The 14,919-nt window shown below is 30.8% G+C and overlaps 1 pseudogene; it reads right to left on the reverse strand.

Moving 5' to 3' along the window:
• LOC139494036 (zinc finger protein 721-like) overlaps window positions 1-14,714 on the reverse strand; it is a 34,112-nt pseudogene extending 19,398 nt beyond the window's left edge.
• Between the last annotated feature and the right edge of the window lie 205 nt (window positions 14,715-14,919).

The following is a 14,919-nucleotide window of genomic DNA, read 5'->3' on the forward strand; positions in this document are numbered from 1 at the left end:
CACTATGCTGTTGTAAATTGAGCCCCATCCCCACCCAAGCTCTGAACAGTAAAGATTGCTTCAATTTATCACTGGGAAGTACTGTAATATTAAATATTACATTGGTTGAGGTTGATTTAACAGCAATTCCAGACAAAGAAGGATAACTCCAATTTTTAAATTGAGATGACTTTACAATGACATCATTTATATTTCTAGAGAAGATATTAGATTCCTGCACCTTGCAAAAGTTATGTAATTTTCTTGACAAGTTTAACATCATTTTGTGCCTTGAATATCTGAGCATATTGCTGCATATACATGTATTACATTGATAGATTTATGGAAATGTTCAAGGATAGGATGCATTGACTGTTATGATCAATGCACTATATTTTGTGCGACATGTTGACGACGACGGACAGACAAAGGTATACAATAATACGTCCCATAAACGGGGTATAAAATGCTTCTTTGGGCCCCTTTTTGGCCCTCAATTCCTAAACTGTCAGGACCATAACCCCAAAAATCAATCCCAACCTTCCTTTTGTGGTTATAAACCTTGTGTTAAAAAATCATAGATTTCTATTTACTTAAAATATAAATATTATTAATAAAATACTGTCGGAAACCAAATGTCTTCAGACAACACTGACCACAATAAGGACAAGGACATGAATGGTGTATAATACCAATATTATGATACATGTATGAAAACATTCTATATTTTTTTCTGTATTGGTCATTTAGTTTATAAATAAACCAATGAAAACATACGACACTTCAATTACGTCTAATTTACATACTAATGCAACCTTTAATAGTGCACCCGTTACAATGTACTTCAAGGTTTACGAAAACGTTTGTGAATTTACCACATTAAACTTTAAAGGACGCACCAGTTAACCATTTTAACGTCCCCATTAAGTTAACAGGTCTGTTAGTTAACAGATGCTTTATGAATAAGCTCGACAGACTCATTTATTTTTTAGGTCGTGTAAAAATACATGTATATTTCTGGAAATACATGTACCTTTAAATCCGTATCAATGTAAAAATCATTGTTTCACTATTGATCATAAGAGGTAATAAAGGAATAGCAGTACTGTAGTTAAAGAGTTGCCACCGTCAATTGTAGATTCTAATGCAATTTGGATGTAACGATTTTTTTCATTGGCTAACAGTTGCCGTCAAATCCACAGTTGACCAGGCGTAACTAAGGAGAGACCAGTCATTTTGAATTGATGAATCAACAAATGTTCGATTACTACTATATAATCAAAAATATTGTAAGGGTTCCGCGGAACCCAGTGTCTCGCCTACTTTTGCTGTAAATCGCAGGCTCAACAAAAATGAGGAAAAAAATCAATAAAAATATTCCTCTTGATACTATCTTATGATTGTAAGAAGCTTCTGTCCAACTTTGGTAAAAATTTAGGATAGTGAATGAATCTAATAAATGTTTTGAAAACTTTTACCGCAAACTGTATGTAATGTTAACTGGAAGAAAATCTAAGTCCATTTAAAAGTAAAATACAGAATAAACGGAGTTATCTTTTTACAATATTTACTTCTGGATACTATCTTATGACTCATAAATAAGCTTCTGTCCAAGTTTGGTACAAACCCAGGATAGTTTAAGAAAGTTATTAAATTTTTAAAAACTTTAACCAGAGTGAATGTAATGTTTCCCCGCAGAAAAAACTAAGTCCATTCAAAAGTAAAATACGGGAAAAAAATGGATTTATTTAATTACAAAATTTACTTCTCGATACTATCTTATGATCATAAACAAACTTCTGTCCATGTTTGGTACAAACTAAGGATAGTTTAAGAAAGTTATTAAAACTTTAAAAACTTTAACCCTCTTAGTGCGTAGCTAAATTTCAAAACATTGTCCAGAAACGGGTCAATTTCAGTAAAAAATACCAAAAACAGTAAATTGTTATTTAGTCTTGTATAACAGCATGTTAACTCAAATAATTGAAGAATTACCAAATATAAAGTATAGATGTTTATTTTTTTTTCAAAAATAACGTTATTTATATGACATGACGTAACGTAATAATGATCACGTCACGTCCTAAGGAAGTTTCGCGCTATTCAATTAGTCAAGCACTTTGCAGTGTTTTGAACAAGACGTTCAGTTTTTGCAAAATAGCACTATACATTACAAAATTTCAAGTCAGATTTGCTTATTTTCGGTTGGTCATCTTAGATCAAATCAAATATTTCATTGGATAACGTACGTATAAAAAAGATGGCATTGTGTATTCCAAGTGTACTTCAACAAACATGACATATATATACAACATGACAAATAATGTAAATAAAACATAATGCAAAATCAGAGAAAATCTATTATATGCTGTATTTATAACTACAAGTCTATTTTTTGTATAGTTCTTCCATTATTTATGGTAGACTAACTAACACTAAGCATTATTTTGAACTTTAAATTGTGGTTTTATCATTGTTAATGACCGTACGGTTGCCTGTAATTACAATGTACTTACATCCACTTCATTTGAACTTCGGTGGATAGTTGTCTTATTGCCAATCATACCACATCTGACATCTCCTTTTTTATAGTCAAATGCTTAACCGTATATTTACAAATTTGGTTGGCATAAGCCATTTTATTTTGATTAATTAAATATGATACTGATTTGATAAAATTAACTTTAACCAATTTTTGAAAACTTAAACATAAATTCTCCCGAAGGTTTTTATATTGGGACATTATAAAAGGAAATGCGCACAATATTCTGCGTTATCTCCGCAAAGTTTACGGAAACTTTCAGTTGCTATAGTGCTTTATATGAACTGTGTTTCACCCCGTTTCAATAGCAAGTGATTGTGCACTTATTTTTGATTCGTAAGAAGTAAGCTCTTATATTTTGGTATAACAAAGCATATGTAAGCTTTTTAAAGTCAAACGATTAGCAAGTTATACAAAACAATCAAAGTTAAATAGTGCTGTATTATTAGGTTAACGTATGCTCAAGTTGATATAGTATTATAAAGGATGTATGTGCCCCAACATAAATATCGCCACACCTAAAAACAAATCCATTATATTAGCTTAACTATGACGCAGTTAACTTTCAGCCTTAATTTCTGAAGAAAGACGCATTTAAGATTGAAGATGTTTACACATGCACACTTTATATCCTTTTTTTTAATAGAAATGTTTAAAGATGCCAAAAATATGTCAATGCTGTGAAATGTTTTGCTATGTATACTGTAAAATGTATCTGTCTTCGTAAATATCCTCCATCAGCGATATACAGCTGTAATCGTCTTGTTCCCGGCCCTTTTTTGTGTAGATGATGGTTGCACCGACGCTAGTGTCATCACTTGAACTATTTCTTGTGTTTACTACTGTCACCGAGTACTGTTATTCTTTTCTATGTTATACTGATATTGAACAGTAGTTGCATGTCGTTTGTTGGTGTGGTTCATAAGTGTTTCTCGTTTCTCTGTTTTTATAAAGATTAGACCGTTGGTTTTTCCGGTTTTTTTATTTTACACTGGAATTGTTTGGGACCCTTTATAGCTTGACAATGCTCCGTGTTGAAGCATGTACTTTGGACTATCATGGTTTACTTTTATAAATTGTGTCTCGGATTGAGAGTTGTCTCATTGGCACTCATACCAGTTCTTCTTATATCATTCATATCATATTTCATTTGTCATATTCATTATCATATCACATTGATGCTTGACGAATGACAAATCCAAATCAAACACATATTTTTACCTGCATGTTTACTAATTACCACCATAAAATCTCTTCTTAACTGTAATATCTTTGCATACCTGTATTTTCATTCAGGTGTTTGAATCCGTGGATAGTGTACGCTATTAGCTATATATTTACATGTTTGTTTTTTCTGTCTCTTAATTTTTAGGTTCGGTTCTATTATTTTCGTTAATAACTGCTTAGTTTCATTGATTACTTTTTTCAATGGTATATTTATACTATTTGTAAACATCAAAATCATTTATTTATATTTATAGAATAAATAATTAGAGGGCGCTTCCGAATTTACATGCGTACTTCAATCTAATATTTACACATATTTAGAAAAGATATTTTATTACATCTTTCGTTTTTATCCCCCCCCCCCCCACCTTATATAGCACGTGAAGTATACCAAGGAAAACATAGATTTTTGTTTAAAGCACCGTATTCAGTATCAGATAGATATGGGTTTTAAAAATGTTTACTGGTCTCAAATTTAAACATCGTAAGGTGTTACTTCATTGAATATTTGTTAAGGAATTTCAAAATTTGCCGTTAAAAAATGTGAAAATCTGATCTTCTATTTGTATAAATACAGTTCCAATGTGGTATAACTTCGAGTCATCACAATCCACGCGTTATATAATTATATATATAATAAGAACACTTGTTCTGAAAGATTGAAAGGCAGGATACAAAAAACTATAACACAAAATAGATTAAGTTAGACATTTATAAGTTTTCAGCAGCAAATATTTCAAAAGGTAACAACACTCGTAAAACAAAAAAATACCGGAAAAATAAAAATAGCACACTCTTTTGTTAACGTCCCAAGTCATGAGTCTGTAATTCAGTAGTTGTCGTTGGATCATGTCTGTCACATATGTTTTTCATAAACTGAATTGTTATAAATTATGCCGTTTAAAGTTTTCATGTAGGTTTTACATTTTTTTCATGTCGGGGCCTTCTTTTTATTTCTTTTAACCCTCTTGCTGACTTTACGCTAAAGGCTTTTCTCATTATTTGGCTGATTCCTGCTCCTAACGGGTTTTCAATAACTTTGTAGTATCTATCCATTTTTGCACATAAACTAAAGTTTATAATAGCTAATAATGCATAATAAACATTACAATGCAAAATGCTATTGTATGCCAATTTTACAATTTGAAATACCAACGTAGACTTTTTCGTTGTTTAATTAATTTGTTTTTTAAAGAAGTAAGAAAACCGAGGCAAGCATCAAGTTCAAGACTGAGAATAATATGTGTCCCTCCAAATCTAAAAGAGTTAAGGACATTTGTTTGAAATATTTATTTATTGTTGGGTACAAGAACTAAAACCAATTAGCGATCATTTCAAGTGTTGATGTTTGGTTTTTTCCCTACTGTTTCATACTAAGATTCTTTTTTTTTTTGTCTTATCAATAAAAGCATAAAAATGATTCATTCTAAAATTTGATAGCGCTATCATGCCGTCAAATCCATTACGACGTCGAATGACGTCAAATAATATATGACGTAATGATGACGTTTTATGAAAAAGATAGGTAAAAAGAAAACAACAACAAAAATAATAACCACATGATGAATAAAATATATAAAATGTATTCAATAATTGAAGGAAAGGTGTTTTTTTTTCAGAAATATTACGAAAGAGAAAAAAATAATATTTTTTTTACGCAAGGACATATATGTCCTTCCCGCAGTAAGCCAGGGGAGGACACATATGTCCTTCCCGCAGTAAGAGGGTTAACCACAGAGTGAATGTAATGTTTCCCCGCAAAAAAAACTAAGTCCATGATTTATAAGTAAAATACGGAAAAAATGGAATTTTATTTTTACAAAATTTACTTCTGGATACTATCTTATGATCATAAACAAGCTTCTGTCCAAGGTTGTTAGAAATCCAGTATAGTTAAAAAAAGTTATTAAAATTTCAAAAACTTTAACCACAGAGTGAATATTTGTGGACGCCGCCGACGACGACGACACCGACGACGACGGAATGTAGGATCGCTTAGTCTCGCTTTTTCGACTAAAGTCGAAGGCTCGACAAAAATAAAACAACACCTACCTCGAATTTGCCGTTTTTAATGTAATTTTATCCAAATTTGAAGCGTACAGGTAACGAAATAACCTCCAGTTTGTAAGTTTTCGTTTGTATGACGTCACGTTTAGCCATGACGTCTTTGTGCCAAAATGATTCATAAAGTTTCGCGGATTTTTTTTTATTTGACAAATTTAGACATTTTTCAAGTTTTATCGTATTTTTTTCTTTTTGTAATGCATTAGAATCGGAATAACAGTACTGTAGTTGAAGAGTTGCCACCGTCAATTTTGATTTGACGGTCGCAAATCTCCGTTTTACTGTCTCCGCTCCGCGTCGCCAGTAAAACTGCATTTGCGACCGTCAAATCTACAATTGACGGTGGCAACTCTTCAACTACAGTACTGTTATTCCTTAATTTGACGGTCGCAAATGCAGTTTTAATGGCGACGCGTAGCGGAGACAGTAAAACGGACATTTGCGACCGTCAAATCAACAATTGACGGTGGCAACTCTTTAACTACAGTACTGTTATTCCGATTCTAATGCATTACAAAAAGAAAAAATACGATAAAACTTGAAAAAATGTCTGAATTTGTCAAATACAATAAAACCGCGAAACTTCATGAATGATTTTGGCACAAAGATGTAATGGCTAAACATGACGTCATACAAATGAAAACTTACAAACTGGAGGTTATTAAGTTACCTGTACGCTTCAAATTCGGATAAAATTACATTAAAACAGCGAATTCGAGGTAGGTGTTGTTTTATTTTCGATTATATAGTAGTAATCGAACATTTGTTGATTCATCAATTCAAAATGGGGGTCCCTCCTTAGTTACGCCTGGTCGACTGTGGATTTGACGGCAACTATTACTTTTTGCCAATGAAATAAAATGTTACATCCAAATTGCATTAGAATTTTCTATTGTTTAGCCACTGAAACATATCTTAACAAATATGGCTGTGTTTACTTACATCAAAAATTTTACTCTCTGACAGTACAATTAAATCATGGATTTGTATCCTTCATCATGTTTATTAAAACTATCTTGGACTTTAATATTATGTATTTTTTTCAGTGTACAAAATAATTATAATCTATCAGTATCTTAATATGCCAGCTATGCTGGCACTTATGGTAGAAGCATCGTTTAGGGACAAAGAACGATAACTCTTGCTAGACGACCAATCTGAAAAGTTTCGTCACTTTCGTTAAATCTCGTACAATTATTTTAATGGCTGCCAAAATTCTCGTTCAATCGTGATCTTGTAAAAACAGGCAGAACGGAACAAAATCGATGTTAAATACGACATGAATTTTTATTTGTTTGCAAAAACAAGAATTCAGAAATGTTGGCTACTTGTGTAGCTTATTTAAATTTTATTGTACCACGGAAATTACCGAAGTTATGACAACAACATCCGACGCCATGTTTCGTCTGCTTCAACATTCCATTATCAGTGAGGCCAAAGAAAATGTCCTAAATAATCACAGGTACTTCATTCAAAAGTCACAAAATCATAGTTAACGATAACATATTTAGCGTAAAAGTTCCGTCCAGCCATGGAAACACAGAAGAAAAACTCTGCAAGCAATATATTTCGCATTTCTTTTTACAAATTGACCATGTCGGGCATGCGGGGTAAACTCCGGTGCACTGGTTGACCATGACTCCTTATGTTCATCTGCCATATATCATTATTCCCCACACCAAGGAACAGTGATAATTATACAGTTGAATGTGATCACGGTTATTTATGTAGTCAATGGCGAATCCAGCATTTTTCATAAAAGGGGGGGGGGGGGGGGGGGGGCTGATGGGGCGCTCCAGTCATGCTTCAGTTATTCCCTATATAATCATCATCCCCCCCCCCCCCCAAGAAAAGGGTCTCCCTCTGGATCCTTTGGTAGTCCACAGACTAATTCAAAACTTAACAAAAGTTAAAACATTCAAATAATTCACAATCTTCTTATTTTGTACTTTCAAGACATCTTTTCATTGATTATGTCACACCTTATACAGTCCAAGGAAATGGAAACTGTTTTGTTTTATCTCTAAGTTTAATCATAAAAGGAGACTTGAGTCTGAGTAGTACATTTAGAACTGACTACTGTATATATTGTATGTGTAACAAAAAATTTGTTCCGGCGTGACATTTGTTCCTCCGGAACAAATTTCATATGAAATATGTTCCAGTGGAACTTATGTCACAGAAAATATGTTCCAGCACTATAAAATTTGTTCCGGAACTAATTTTCTAACCAAGTGTGAAATAAGTTCCGGAACAAAAATCAAAGCACTATGACAATGTATGAGTTTTGTTCCAATATTAAAATTAAAAAAAAACGTGAATTAAGTTTGTGTGATATTAGTTTTGAAAGAAGGTATTTTATAGAAATCAATGAAAATGTTCTGCTGGAACCTATTTCACAGGAAATAAGTACTGTGCTTGCATCAGTGGGGTACATTTGCAATTAAAGGCATGACTTTAGGATGAAGATAAGAAATAAAAGCGATGAGAATCATAATATTTCATAATTTGTATCTATTTTATCATTTAAGTGGTATTCCACCTCCTTATTTCCTGTTGATCTGTTATGGGTGTTCTAATCATACATGTACTTAGCTATTGTCATTTCACAGTTTTTAAAGAGAGTGTCTTTTGTTTCTCTATGTCTTGAAATATAATTGATCAGTCACTTTGTCCATTTTGAAAAAGTACAAATATTCATCTTTAACTATTATAATTCTTTTTTTCGGAATGAATTTTATTATTATTTCTTATTCTACTCTTTCCTGGTTCATAAGTGTCATTTTTAGTATTATTTATTGAGAATAATGTTATTAACTTTTGCTTTACGCCACATGATCCAAATTTGATGTTTACACTTTTTATTTATTACCTTATCAATTATAAAACATGTTTTTTATAATGACTTTAAACTCACTGATGACAAGTGCTCAGTATGTAACATAACTTGTTTAACCAGCGGAACAAATTTCATAGACAAGGTACTTATTTCACCAGATAAGGAACAAATCTCACAAATCCAGAACTTATTTCACCAGGTAAGGAACAAATCTCACAAACATAGAACTTATTTCACTAGGTAAGGAACAAATTTCACCAACCCAGAACTTATTTCACCAGGTGAAGTGTGGAACTTATTTCATATAGATGGAACAAATTATATAGAAATTGTCTGTGAAAAAAGTTCTCCCAGAACATATTTCCTGTGACATTAGTTCCACTGGAACTTTTTTCACAGGAACAAGCTTTGGCTCACATATGCTTCAATATTGTCCAAAATTGGATTTTATGGGAAGATGGAGTTATTATGATAACCCATGAGAATAAACCATGATGTGTATATAGGGCATGTTACTTGGAAGAATGTGGGCTACATCCTTTAAAATTCAAGCTGCAGCAGTCGCCTGCATATTTTATGCATCAGTTTATCCCTGATCAAAACATTTTCACTCTACCAAGTACTTTATCACTATATCACTATCAGGTTCACATTTCAACCTATTTAGCAATACACACTTATGATATAACATCACAGTACAAAAATTGTACTTAGTAACCAAATTGCACCTATTCAACAAAAAATACCTGCAAAAAACTTACAAGTTTTGTTTCACCATTTGAAATTATCTTATTATCATCTTTTTACTCTGGTACATTAATTAATAAGTGATAGATTTCTCTTAGAAGAAATTTAAAGATCTGAGTGACTATAAACTATACAGAGAACAATACCTGTTGTATTTGTTCAATGGGACAATAGAACTGCAAAAAGTTTAAATGGACAGGTAACTATCAGGTGAATCTATGGAAAGGTTCAATTGGGTTCCAATAAAATGAGCAAATTAAATGTGTTACCATGAACATCCTTTTCTTCCAAAAATAAAAGTTACAGCATGAAATAAAACAAAATCTCTTTTTATATCTCAGTTTAAAGGATTTAAAATTAACCATACATGTAAAGATGTATGGAATTTGGGTACTGGTCTCATTACAGGATCATGGATTGCTTGGATGTTATTTCAAACTAATTTTTCAATGACTTTACATGAACTCAAAATTAAATTGGTATAACTCTATTGTAAACAAGGGAAGTCTACAAAATAAGCACAGAATAAACTTTTGTCTGGTACATAAAAAAAAGTTTGGTAAAAAAAACTGACAATTTAGGTAAAATTAGGGTATTCTCATGTTAGCAAATTTATTTTCATGACCCAAAAAAAAAAGTACAAACCTAAAGGCAATAAAATGCTTTGCCATGCACAGCCTGATACGACCGCAGATGTATATTGAGCATATATATAACACCAAATTTGTTTATGTCAGTTGAAATCAAACATATTTTAATTTTGGATCCTTTAAACTTCGATATGGACTAATTTGAAAACAGGCACAGGTAGACCCACATATTTCTAATCAGCAGAAGTCTCGAACTACATGTACATATCTCCTTAATTACATATGATAGTAAGTCCTACTAACTATTGAAAATGTGTACATTTAATTTTTTTCTAGCTCCTCTCATGTGAAAGCAGAACCTTTTTGGTCACTATTTATGTGTTGCGTCTAAATAAGAATTGTAACACTTTATAGTGACTGAACAGGTTAAACAAATACTTCTTAGGAAACAGAAAAAGAAGACAACTTGAAACAGCACAGCCATGCCAGTATATGTATATACATGTATAAAACTCAGATCAGAATAGCATGGACAATGTGTTAGTTTTATGTCCTTGTGAATTTATTGTGAGGAAAGTTATCAATAATTCTGCAGATAATGCAATTTATTCAAGTGTTTTGTACATTGCTGTTAATTGCTGTTAATTTCAAAAATGTTATTTTATCCTTAAAAATTCAAGCTGCAACAGTTACCTGTATATTTTATGCATCAGTTTAAACCTGATCAAAAACATTTTCACTCTACCAAGTACTTTATCACTATATCACTATCAGGTTCACATTTGAACCTATTTAGCAATACACACTTATGGTTATATAAAATTACAGTACCAAAACTGCACTCTGTCTCAGTACCTAAAATTGCACCTATTCAACAACAAAAAAAGCTGTGGAAATTTTACAAGTTTTCTTTCATGTATCACCATGTGAAGTTATCTAATTATCATCTTTTTAAAATGAGTAAATTAAATTTGTTACCAGGATCCTTTTCTTCAAAACATAAAAGTTTAAGCATGGAATAATGTCAAATTTATTGAAATGTTTGAAGAAATAAAACAAAACATCTGTTTAACTCCAGTTTTAAGGATTTGAAATAACATGTAATGATGTATGGAATTTGGGTACTGGCCTCATTACAGAATTATGGATTGTTTGGAGGTCAGTTGAAACCTATTTTTCTATGACTCTTGATGAACTCAAAATTAAATTGTACCGGTGAACTATATTGTAAACAAGGATAGTCTAAAAAATAAGTACAGAATAAACTTTTGTCTGGTTCATAAAAAAAGTTGGTGAAAAAAACTCACAATATAGGTGCAATTTGGGCACTCTCATGTTAGCAACTTCACAACAGAACTACAAATTTATTTTCAAAACAAACAAAAAAGTACAAACCTACAGGCAATAAAATGCTTTGCCATGCACAGCCTGATACAACCGCAGATGTATATTGATCATATAAATAACACATTTTTTTTTATGTCAGTTGAAATCAAACATATTTTAGTTTTGGATCCTTTAAACTTCAATATGGACTAATTTGAAAACAGGTAGCAGGTAGACCCACATATTTCTATTCAGCAAAATCTCTAACTATATATCTCCTTAATTTCATATGATACATGTAGTAAGTCCTTCCAAAATATTTAAAATGTGTACATTTAATTTTTTCTAGCTTCTCTCATGTGAAAGCAGTACCTTTTTGGTCACTATTAATGTGTTGCGTCTAAATAAGAATTGTAACACTTTATAGTGACTGAACAGGTTAAACAAATACTTCTCAAGAAATCAAAAAAAGAAGACAACTTGAAACAGCACAGCAATGCCAGTATATGTATGTATAAAACTCAGATCAGAATAGCATTGACAATATGTTAGTTATATGTCCTTGTGAATTTATTGTGAGGAAAGTTATCAATAATTATGCAGATAATGCAATTTTTTTAAGTGTTTTGTACATTGCTGTTAAAATTTTCACACAATCAGTGAAACATTCAAACAAGCTAAACTGAATTTTTATTACTGAAAGTTTCAAACATTGACAAATGTTTCATTTACCAAATAACTCATGTGTTTCTGTGTGAGAAAAAAAAATCATGTGCAATTTTTGGAATAAAAGGAAAGAAGATCCGTTTCTTGCTCTGGTGCATGTCAATTGTGAATATATACTTATGGTTACCAAATATATTTTCTTTATCATGATACTCACATCTACATTATCAAGAAGTACATGTACATCATTGGAAAAATGCAGACTACAGATAAAATATTTAAAACACCCTATTTTGAGTGCATCTTCTGGCAAATCAGTATTTGTTGCATCTATATATATACTAGATGAGTATAATTAATGTAAATAAGGTATTTTTTGGAAGAAAACCTCAAAATAAAAAAAAAACACCCCCAATAATGTTGTACTATAACCCCAAAATCAATTCTTATCTTCCTTTTGTGTATTGAACCTCATAGTAAAATTTCATCGAAATCCATTTACTTAACTCAAGTTATTGTCTGAAACCAAATGTGTCTCCTTGAAAACAACTATGACATGATTAAGCATTACTCGAAAGCAATTTTTTTACATGCTTGTATTTCTCATTTCCATTCTCAATTTTATTTTGCTGTCATATAAGAAAAGTAAGCTACATTATGTACATGTAACAAAAAAACGGTTCATTCCCTCTATTCCCACTTTTTATAAATCTGGTAAGAAAAGGTAAAATTTCATGTGGGAATAGAAGGAAAACTTGTGCAAACAAAGGATTATACTGTACAAACATTTTTTAATCAACTGTTAATTTACCAGTGTTTTTTTTATTAGAACAGGTACCAATAAGTTATTTTTGCATCTGTATGAATTATCGTGGTTTTTTTTTTAAAGTAAATTAATATCAAGTAATTATATTTTAAAGTATACTTTATTCCACATCTTAAGCCAACAGGGATCACCAAAAGCATTAAATTATAGTTATTTAAAGTTACTTTGGAGTTTGAGAAATATTTATTTTGAATGACCGGCAGATATATCCTTATTTCTTAAATTTGGAACTTTGAACATGAAATCTATAATACAAACTGGAAGATGGCAAAACATAGAAAGAGAAAACAGAAAATGTGTATTGTGTAATTCAGATGCAATTGGGGATGAATACCATTACATTTTTAATTGTTCAGCTTTCAATAATTGTAGAAAACAATGTATTGCATTTTACAATAGAAAAAGAACAAACACGTTAAAGTTTCATGACTTAATGAATTCCCCAAAATGTACAGAACTGAACGAACTTTGTAAACTTATATGAGATCAATAACAAATTGAACTTTTCTGGGTGAACAATTGTGAATGCCTCTATCTACTTTCGTAAATTATTTATTTATATAATTGTATTGAAATATGTATAATTATCTCTATACCTTTCTGTAATTTGGTTTGTGAGAATAAAGATATAAATATATATATATATATAAGATTATACTTGGTTATAATATCCTTTATATCATGATTTATTAGTAAACAGACATGTTTTTAAAGTTACAAATTCAAAAATTTAAAAATAAATCTGACTCCAAACTATTTATCATAATTTTTCTTTATTTTTAAGTTCAAATTCAATAGTTTAAAAATAAATCTAACTCCAATTTATTTATCATATTTTTTCTCTATTTTTAAGTATTTATTTGATGAAAAAAGAAACATATTACAAATAAACAAGGTATTATTTGGACCTAAACAGTGTACCAAATATGTTATGCTTTAAAAAAAAAAATACAGGTAAATCTTAGGTGAAATTCTAATTAACCCTGATTGTTATAAAAACAAATTATTTATCAAAACATCTATTGTTATTTGCAAGTGGGAGTAGAAGGAATAGTATTTTTAAAAAGTGGGAATAGGAGGAAGACACCAAAAAATATACGCAAGAAATGACATAAAACCGACTCTGAATTTAATAGTACTACATGATATTGATGTAGAACTCACAAACTGAAGATGATCAGAAATACAATGTTTTTTTTATTCGAGTCAGATTTTTTTTTACCGAAGCCCTTCAGCGCTATCATTTAAAATTATTTAGTCAAAATTTAACACTAGTATTAAGGTTTATCATAACGAATTGGCAAATACAGTCTTATTATCACCTAAAAAATACTGTGTACAGACTGACATGTGCGGTTTGGGAAGTTTTTATGATTTTAGATATATAAAAGTTAATTTAATTTGCATATCTGAAAGATAAAATCATTTTTGGCAAAGATCTGGATTCAAAATATTTTTTTGTCCTATAATGCTTGTTTATTCATCAATTTGGGAATCAGAATATTTTTTTCAAGAAAAATAGCATTTTCCATCTGAACTTATAATTTTATTTTAGACATAAACAAAACGTTATTGTAGCCTTGGACATTCGTTCTGAACATGTATGAATATTTGCCACTGAACGTTAAACAACCAACAACCAATCAATATCTAGGACATTATAAAGCTGGCATTTAAGGTAGCGCCTTTCTCATATTATTTCGGCTTTATAGCACAAATCAATGTAGCACAAAGTCATGTTTTCTCCAACTGTTTATCATGGATGGGTGTTTTTTTTTTAGTGTATTGATTTATGTACAAATGTACACTCTAGTTTGTAAAGAATATTAAGATAAATCATCATCTTCTCAAACTTACTTTGTTTTTGAAGGTAGAATATAAGTCAAGGGAAAGAAACGAACGTTATCTTCTTTACATATGCATATTTCAATCCAATTATGGAACACCTCCTCAACGGATACAAATCGCCGTTTTATTTAAGTGCACTCCTACATATACTTTATATTGTGTTTTTGATATTGTGTAAACGAAGGACAAAAGATACCAAAGGCATTTAAACTCATAAATTAAAAATAAACTGACAACGCCGTGCTAAAAATAACAAGCATTCTGA

Source organism: Mytilus edulis, chromosome 11 (genome assembly GCF_963676685.1).
Source record: "Mytilus edulis chromosome 11, xbMytEdul2.2, whole genome shotgun sequence".
NCBI classification, from domain to species: domain Eukaryota; kingdom Metazoa; phylum Mollusca; class Bivalvia; order Mytilida; family Mytilidae; genus Mytilus; species Mytilus edulis.